General features: G+C 37.9%; 1 non-coding gene across 1 annotated transcript; it reads right to left on the bottom strand.

Moving 5' to 3' along the window:
* Positions 1-9,542: 9,542 nt before the first annotated feature.
* On the bottom strand, positions 9,543-9,649 carry LOC127090280 (small nucleolar RNA R71). The gene has a single exon (XR_007791805.1). It is a non-coding gene; the product is annotated as a small nucleolar RNA R71 (small nucleolar RNA).
* Between the last annotated feature and the right edge of the window lie 404 nt (positions 9,650-10,053).

Below are 10,053 nucleotides of genomic sequence, written 5' to 3' on the forward strand. Positions count from 1 at the left end.
TCCTTTGTATAGGGAGTGTTGCCTAAATTCTAAGTCCAATTGTCTCAGATCAAACCAACAGTCCACACAAGAAGTTTTTTAGGGTTTTTGTTCTTATTATGTACATTAATGGTCATAGACCACACAAGCAAACAAAATATACACAAGCAAAATATATCACAAAATATGGTCCAAATGGACAAAGTGAAAATGACATTAACATAAACAATTAGAATGGAATGAATAATGGCAAATGAATAAGGCTTAAAGATAAAGTGCATTAAAAGTAAAAGACTTGAAATTAAATGTTAGTTGTTAATGAGTTAGAAGTTAGTATTGCTTTTGCTTGTTATTGTTTAAGTCATTCTTTGGGAGAACACTCAACCCACTTATCACAAGCATGGATCCTTGAACCAAGACATCTTCCAAAGGAAGGATAAAAGGCCAAGTTTCCACACAATACCATGAAAGATGGGAGACTTAAAATCTCACTAACTAGAATGATAGGCCTTTTGTGTCAAAATTTAGCGCTATGTTAAGCAATCGTAATTGGACTTATGTAGAAGTCACAACTATTTGAGGTCGGGCAATAGAATTTTGGTATTAATGCATTATAGAGTCCTAGTATAATGGACTATGCTCATGAAATATACCACACACAAAAAGAATATGCAAAAAAGGTGGTCTAATCTCATCCATACTTATGTTGATTTTGCAATCAACTAGCCTTAGGATGTTGAGATGTCATAGGTCAAATGAAATGGATACATAAAGAAGAGGAATTAAATGAAGAGGGAGGGGAATGGATCAAAACTCAAATTGGACAAAGGAGGACTTTTACCAAATTATGATCATTCATTCATTTTGGGAGATGGAATGTACATTCCATCAATCCCCTAAATCCAATGATCTTAACCTAACAAAGTCAAATCAACCTTGACCAAGGCCCAACAACGCAAGTCAAACTTATACAAACAATCAAAATGGCTCAACACAACTATTTCGCACTTATTCAATTTAAAAATACTAAAAATAATGCATTAAATTAAATATGGTTTGTCAAATTCCTAAAATCTCATCAAAACACCAAAGAAATGGCCATGAGATTTATCATAGGTCAAACAAGGTCAAAGGACCTTGGAGAAAATTTTTTAGAATTTTTGGAGACTTAAAAGTATTTTTAAACAATTAAAAATATTCACAAAATCAATTAAATCATGAAAAATATTAATAATGATCCAAAAAATTATTTTAATTCAAAATATGGAAGAGGATTTTATTTAAATTTTTTTGGTGAAACTCTCATATTTTTTGGATCATTATTAAAATTAATATGAATTAATGAAAATAAAACAAATTAAATGAAATTCAAATAATCAGAAAAAACGTGGACCACTTGATCTCCCTTATTAATTGAGGTGGCAGATCAAGTGGTCATCGGCGCGCTTTCCACCCTGGACTTAAGTCAATGCGCCACAGGAATGGTAATCAAAACCAACGTGTGAGATTAAAACATTCTAAACAAGATCAATGACGCAGAACCTGTCCAGCACATCACTGGCGCTGGAACTCCGGTCACCTTCTCAGGCGAGGCTCACCGGACTGGTTCAGTCATCACCATCACATAAATGAAAAAGGAGGACATGATCTGAAAGAAAAAATGGCGTAGAGCACGAATCTGACCTCAATTTTAACTAACTCCACATATATATGAAGATATGAGGAGTTGAATTTTGAGGTGTGTCAACTGAGTTGTTTCGATTTGACCTCAAAGCAACTCAATCTTCTTGCCTACATTGGTAGGACTTCAGACAACCAAAGATCCAAGAGAATTAATGAGAATTAAGTGAGAATCGAAGAGAAGAATATTTTTGAAAAATACCTTCAATGTTGTGCAGAACTGGATCTTGCTTGCTTCAAACATGACTTGATCACACTCGAGGAGCTTGCAGAAGTGGTTTGGCAATGGAACAAAGCTTTGGATCCTGGAGTTTTTGAATCTCCAAACAGTGAGATTCAAACTCAATTTTCAAATTGAAAATTCTCATATTTTCCTTTGAATTGTGAGGGTTCGAAAAGAGGGGGCAAAGCTAGCGCGCAAGGTGTCCTTGAAATGAGCTCAGAGGTCATGTATTTATAGCATTTGGGATTGATAATTGCACACTTGAAATTTTGCTAAATTTGGCAATGTCGTGCACAAGATTGCATGGGCGTGTACAGGCCCATGAAGCAATCCATTTTGATCCAATTCCAACTATACTTAAGTTCAAATGACGCTTGAATGGCAAGGCAATGCAATGTGAAGTTTTGGACATTTGATTTTTCCACTTGATGCAGACCTGTTAAGACCATGTGCAGCCCTAGCAAACCTCATCCAAAATGAATGAAATAGGACTCTTTGGAAAGCTTAAATCAAGGGGAACCACTTTAATGTTGGACACTTTTTCATTTGGAACTTGTATCATGGTTAATTTTGAGGTGGAAGTTTGGAAATTTCAACATGTTGAAATTTTTTCTAAGTGTTAAGTCATATATCTCAATATTCCACCTTACTTAACTTTTCATGTGAGATCCAAATGAGAAAAGTGCCTTCATCAAAGTTGTATCTCTTTCAAAGACCTTAAAAATGTTCACAAAACTCATGTAATTTGGATCTAGAATGATAGAGTTATGCATTTTTGAAGTTGAGGAAAATCACTTGTTCAATGGTATAGGGCAAAAATGACATATAATGTATCCTCATATCACATGCTTATAAAAGTTGAATTAGCTCTCACTCCAAACATAAACATTTAATTAGACATCTTTAATTTGATTGTGTAACTTGTAAATCTTTCATATCATAAAAATTGAGCAAGTTATGGCCTTGGGAAGTTGACTTTCAAACTAGGGTTTAGACAAAATTACCTATAATGTTTCAACATAGAAAATGATTTTCCAAGCAAAACTAGCTCTAGGTATAAACATGAAAGTTGTTTGGAATGTCATTTAGAGTAACTTTTTTCTTGGAATCATTCTCATATGGTGAAAATTATAGGATATAGGGTCTAGGGAGACCCAGTTTTGATCAGATGAATTCATCTGGCCAACCACCACCAACCAACTTGCTAACCTCCAATTCTCTTGACTTTTTAGGCTCATGGTAGATCATATATGCATAAGTTGATGAAATTTTAAGTTTCCCTTGAGAAATTTGATCAAATGGTGAGGAAGCTTGTTGAAGAAGTTACTCAAGATACCTAGACAAACTAGGGTTTCCAAGGCAAACTACCTCCAAACTCTTGAAGAATACTTGATCAAAGTAACATATGAAGATCATGGGGACTCATATATGATTCTTATAGCCATTGTGGATCATTCCTTGGTTGTGCTCTTGTAGCCCTGAGGGTCTTAAACCCTAGATATGAGCTTGCTAGATCAATGGGGATCATGCCCTACCTACAAAAGAGTTAGGCAAATGCAAAGACATATTTTTGGTATTTTGGTTAGTAAAAATGATAATATACAAGTATGATACAATCACATGGTGCTTGGTGATCTCTCCCAAAACAAACCCAATGAAAGAGGGGTAAGGAGGATGCCAAGGTATGATCTCAATGCTAATGCATGTGATGAAGTTGCATGAGGGATCTTAGGGTCAAAATTGGGGTCTTACAGTTACATTCGCATATGATGCCACTTCAACCCACTTTGTGAAGTAGTTAATAGCCATCGGAACAAAATGATGCTCGTTCGAAGCTTTAGGCTCAATCATGCAAATCATATCAATTCCCCACATGGAGAAGGGCCATGGGGAGGAAATGACGTTCAATAGTGTCGAAGGAACATGAATCTTATCTGCATCGATTTGACATTTGTGGCATTTCTTCACAAACTTGCAATAGTCATATTCCATTGTCAGCCAATAGTAACTTGCTCTCAACATCTTCTTTGCCATAGAATGTCCATTGGAATGAGTACCAAAGGAACCTTTATGGACTTCAGTCATCAATAAGTCTGCTTCGTGTCTATCCATGCATCTGAGCAGAACCATATCGAAGTTTCTCTTGTACAATACATCACCATTCAGGTAGAAGTTACCAGCTAATCTCCTCAAAGTATTCTTAGCTTTCAAAGATGCCCCAGGCGGGTAAATCTGACTTTGGAGAAAACACTTGATATCAAAGTACCACGGCTTCTCATCCTTGATATCTTCAACAACAAACACATGAGCTGACCTCTCAAGATGCATCACAGTTAAATTGGGAACTTCATTCCAATACTTCACCATAATCATTGAAGCAAATGTTGCAAGAGCATCTGCCATTCAGTTTTCATCTCGAGGGATATGATGAAATTCAATCTTTGTAAAAAAAAAGTTGAAATCCTCCTCGCATAATCTCTATATGGTATCAAACTGGGTTGATTCGTCTCCCATTCACCTTTGATTTGATTCACGACCAAAGTCGAATCTACATAGACGTTCAAATATTTGATTATGAGATCAATGGCCTCTTCAAGCCCCATAATGCAAGCTTCATACTCAGCCATATTATTCGTACACTTGAAAGTCAATCTAGCTGTAAACGGAAAATGAGTGCCTTAAGGAGTAATAATCACTGCTCCGATGTTATTACCATACTGATTAACAGCTCCATCAAATACCATGCCCCAACGGGAACCAGGTTCTGGCCCTTCTTCAAGCAATGGTTCATCACAATCTTTTATTTTCAAGTACAAGATCTCTTCATCAGGGAAGTCATACTGCACTGACTGGTAATCTTCAATTGGTTGGTGAGCCAAATGGTCAGCCAAGACACTACCTTTGATCGCTTTTTGAGATCGGTATTCAATATCATACTCAGATAACAACATCTGCCAACGGGCAATCCTCCCAGTTAAAGAAGGCTTCTCAAAAATATATTTGATTGGATCCATTTTGGATATCAACCAAGTAGTATGATTCAACATATACTGGCGCAGACGCTTAGCAGCCCAAGCCAATGTGCAACAAGTCTTTTCAAGCATAGAATACGAGTCTCACAATCGGTGAAATTCTTATTGAGGTAGTAAATAGCATATTATTTCTTTCCAGTTTCGTCTTGCTAACCAAGAACACAACCCATACTCTCTTCAAGCACGATCAAATACATGATCAAAGGTCTTCCTTGAACAGGCGGAGAGAGAATCGGAGGCTCCAACAGATACTCTTTGATACTGTCAAATGCTTTCTGGAAATCTTTGGTCCAATCACAAGATTGATCTTTCCGAAGAAGTTTGAATATAGGTGCATATGTGGCAATCATATGCAAAATGAATCTTGAGATATAATTCAAGCGGCCGAGAAAACCTCTGACTTGCTTCTCAGTTTTGAGCGCAGACATCTTTTGTATTGCTTTGACCTGGGCAAGATCAACTTCAATACCCTTCTCGCTGACAATAAAGCCCAACAACTTACCAGAACGAACACCAAAAGTACACTTATTAGGATTCAAGCGGAGTTTGTACTTCCTCAAATGCTGGAATAGCTTCAATAGATGCTCAACGTGTTCTTCTTCAACACTGGATTTAGCAATCATATCATCAACATAGTTTTCGATCTCTTTATGCATCCTATCATGAAAAAGAGTAATCATTGCTCTCTGGTAAGTTGCACCAGCATTCTTTAAACCAAAAGGCATCACTCTATAATAGAATGTTCCCCAGGGTGTAATGAATATTATATTCTCCATATCCTCGGGTGCCATCTTGATTTGATTATATCCGAAAAATCCATCCATAAATGAAGAGACTTTGAACTTAGTTGTATTGTCTACCAACATATCAATGTGTGGCAGAGGGAAATCATATTTTGGACTAGCTTTATTTAAATCTCTATAATCAACACACATGCGGACTTTCCATCTTTCTTTGGAACTGGCACAATATTGGCCACCCATTACAGATATTCAGCAGTAACAAGGAAACCAACATCAATCTTCTTCTGCACTTCTTCTTTGATCTTTACTGCAATGTCAGGATGAGTTCTTCTCAACTTCTGCTTGACTGGCGGGCATTCTGGCAACGACGATCTATGCTCCACGATCTCAGAATCTAAACCAGGCATGTCTTGATAGGACCAAGCAAACACATCTGAATATTGTCGAAGAAGATCAATCAACCTCTTCTTAACCTCTAGACACAGTTGTGACCCAATCTTGACTTCCTTCACATCATCTTCAAAACCCAAGTTGACTAACTCAATCTGCTCTTCAAATGGCTGAATGGATTTTTCTTCGTGCTCAAGTAGACGAGACAATTCATCAGACACTTCTTCATCATTTTCTTCGCCAGCCTCAAACACAGCTCTACTCTTGTTGGAATCCCAAACCATCTCCACTCTTGTTCTCGGCGACCTCTACCATCCGGCCCCACTAATTAGAATTACCGTCTTCAACAATCTTCTACGCATCTTTAAAAGAGGACATGGGTGCCCCCAACTCTCTTTTCTTCAGCAATAGATAGATCTTGGAACGGAGTTCCAATATCCTCCTCATCTTCCATATATGAGAAAGATGACAGGTGGCTCACCAACAGAGCCTTCTCTCCACCGACGATAACAAGCTTACCATTCTTCACAAATTTCAACTTCTGATGTAGAGTTGACGTCACAGCCCCTGCCTCATGTATCCATGGCCTTCCTAATAAGCAGCTATAGGTCGGGTGGATATCCATTACCTGGAAAGTAATTTGGAAATCACTCGGACCTATCTTCACCGGAAGGTCCACCTCTCTAATAACAGTCTTGTAAGAACCATCAAAAGCTTTGACGATCAGGCCACTCTATCTCATCGGAGCTCCTTGATACAACAATCTGGAAAGAGTTTCCTTCGGGAGTACATTCCATGAAGAACCGGTATCAAGCAATACATTTGACAACGTATCCTCCTTGCAATTCATCGATATGTGCAATGCTAAGTTGTGATTTCTGCCTTCCTCGGGAAGTTCTTCATCACAAAAGCTCAGATTGTTGCAGGAAGTGATGTTAGCCACAATATGATCAAATTGATCCACCGTTACATCGTGCTCTACATAAGCTTACTCCAATACATTTTGCAATGCTTCTCTATGCGCTTCAGAGTTCATAAGCAGAGACAACACTGAAATTTTGGAAGGAGTTTGGAGCAGCTGCTCAACCACATTAAACTCACTTTTCTTGATCAAACGAAGCACCTCATCATCATCATCATTAGGCTTTAAACTATTGGATTAACCAGACTGACATCTTGGAGCACTAACCGGATTTGCTACAAGCACATCTACCTTCTTGCTGACATCCTCTACATCCATCGGGAACACAGGCCGAAAAACACGACCACTACGGGTCACTGATCACACTGAATTACACCGTGTTTTTGACTCAGATTTCACATGTTTATTAGGACTTTATTATCATTTTGTTTGTATTATGCTCTCTTTTATGTTGTTTTCAGATATTTAGCTCTTTTTGGACCCTTTTAGAAGAAACGAAGCAAAAAGACCTAAAATTAGGGTTTTTCGGCGAATATTGTACACTTGGCATTGCACATGGTGGCCGCTATAGGAGAAGCCATGATTCATCAGCCCTCAACCAGGAGGTAACCGCCATGTTCCCATGATCTTTCCCATTTCCACACATGGCGGGCGCCATGAAGGGATGGCGGACGCCACCTTTGCAAATCACATTCCCACTAAGGAGAAGTTGGAGGGCACCATGGTCTTTGCAAGCTGCTGAAATCCTCTATAAATAGTTCGTTCCATTTCATTTTCAAATCATCCAACTTAGTTTACAACACTAAGACTATATTTATCATTTGTAAAAGCGGTAATCCGTCATATCGGGGGGTTATCGCACCTTAGTGAGATTGAGTTGGGTCACTTCGAGTTGTTGTCGTCTATATCTTCAGAGTCGGAGGTTTATTTTCCTTGTACCAGATTTAAAGCCTCCATTTGGAGCAGGTTCTTATTTATCGCTTTTATTTATTTACTTGTCTCGCTTTATTTTATTTATATACTTGTCTCGCTTTACTTTATTTAATTTCTGTCTACGCTTTACTTTATTTAATTTCTGTCTACGCTTTACTTTATTTAATTTCTGTCTCGCTTTACTTTATTTAATTTCTGTCTATGTTTTACTTTATTTAATTTTTGTCTCGCTTTACTTTATTTAATTTTTGTCCACGCTTTATTTTATTTATTTTACGCGTTTTACTCGTTCTTTACGCCTCACATTCTAAACAACTTTTCATCATGATCAATATCATTGTGTTTGTTTGTGTTACCATGTCTGGCTAAATCTTTTAAAGGTTAGAATGTAAGGATCACGGTTAAAGAGATGTTTCACATATTGAATCTGTAGAAATACTTTAAAGGCTGTTTTGATTTTTAACTTGAGTTTTCTGAAACAAACTTGGTTAGTTTTAACTATTCAAGGAGTGCGAAAGCACCCTGGCTTAGTTAACTAGGAATTTTTATCACTTTAAGGAAAAACGATTTTTGAAACTGTTTTCGGACGCGTTGATAGATCTAAAATCAAGAAACTCCTTGGGTAAAACTTTCCAAATCAAAATCACTTTTCAACTATGTTTACGAGTCTTATTTCTTAAAAATAAGTTTACTACATTAGTGTTATGTGCACCTTTTATAAGTGACAATAAAAGGCCTTAATTTAAGGGTAAACTCGGTTCTGAATACGCGAAAGCGACAGTTCCTGTTAAATGGATTCTTTTCAAGAGTAGAAAATATTTCCTCATAAGTAGTTCTATTTAGACAATCGAAACATCACTTAACTGACGTGAAATACATTCAAACCTGTCTTTATCTGCACTGCATTTATTATTTACCGTTATTTTGCAACACAAATATCTCTTTTATACCGCCTTAGATAAACATCGTAACAATAGTAATCGATAGATTGACGATTTGGTCTCTGTGGGAGCAATATTCTTTTATATTACTCTGACGCGATTCGTGCACTTGCGAATTCACCGATCAAGTTTTTGGCACCGTTGTCGGGGACCAACTTCGTCAAATTTCGTACCCTGTTGTTACACCGTCTAGACTAAAGCATTATTAGCCGGTAAATGCGAAGAACCCATAGTACCGGAAATTTAGTAGATCCTTTAGCGGAACCCAAATGTTACACTCGTACGCGCCTCTTACTCATCCGAATTAAGAAAGCTATGGCCGAGAATCGTGACTAGAGACCTCTTAAGGAATTCGCCCAAACCTCTGACGAGGAACCTAGTTCTAGTATAGTAAACCCCCTTATTCCTGCTAACAATTTCGAACTAAAACCATCTTTGTTGCGGTTAGTGCAACAGAACCAATTCACGGGTCTCGCTATTGAGAACCCAAATCAACATTTAAAAGTTTTTATCCAATTGGCCGACACTTTTAAATCCAACGGCGCTTCACCTTATGCGATCCGTTTGACATTATTTCCTTTCTCCCTTAGGGATAGAGCACGTTCATGGTTAGATTCACTTCCAGCTAATTCAATAACTACCTGGGAAGACCTTAGGAGAGTATTCCTTGCTAGATATTTTCCCCCTAGTAAGACTGTTGTTCTTCGAAACCAAATAACTAGATTTACTCAAAACCAAGGAGAATCGCTTTTTGAAGCTTGGGAGAGATATAAAGAGCTACTAAGAGTCTGTCCACACCATGGCCTAGAACAATGGCTGGTCGTTCATACCTTCTACAATGGACTCCATTACAACACAAAGATGAGCATCGACGCTACCGCAGGTGGCGCGCTGATGAACAAACCTTACCCTGAAGCTTGTGACCTAATTGAGGATATGGCCCAAAACCATTACCAATGGGGAACTAAACGAGCATCAATAGAGAAAAAGGAGACCCAAGGTGGAATACATGAGATAAGCTCTCTGGACATGATGCAGGAGAAAATGGACGCTTTAGCCCTTAAGATCGACACATGTCTACAAACACTAACACCGCAGCGGTAGTCCACACAGAGTGCAAACTCTGTGGATCTAAAGGACACGAATCGGCGGAATGTAACCTTTTAAACGACCTGGACACCGACCAAGTGAATTACGCCTAAGGTTACCC

The sequence above is a fragment of the Lathyrus oleraceus genome, chromosome 5 (genome assembly GCF_024323335.1).
Source record: "Lathyrus oleraceus cultivar Zhongwan6 chromosome 5, CAAS_Psat_ZW6_1.0, whole genome shotgun sequence".
In the NCBI taxonomy this organism is placed as follows: domain Eukaryota; kingdom Viridiplantae; phylum Streptophyta; class Magnoliopsida; order Fabales; family Fabaceae; genus Lathyrus; species Lathyrus oleraceus.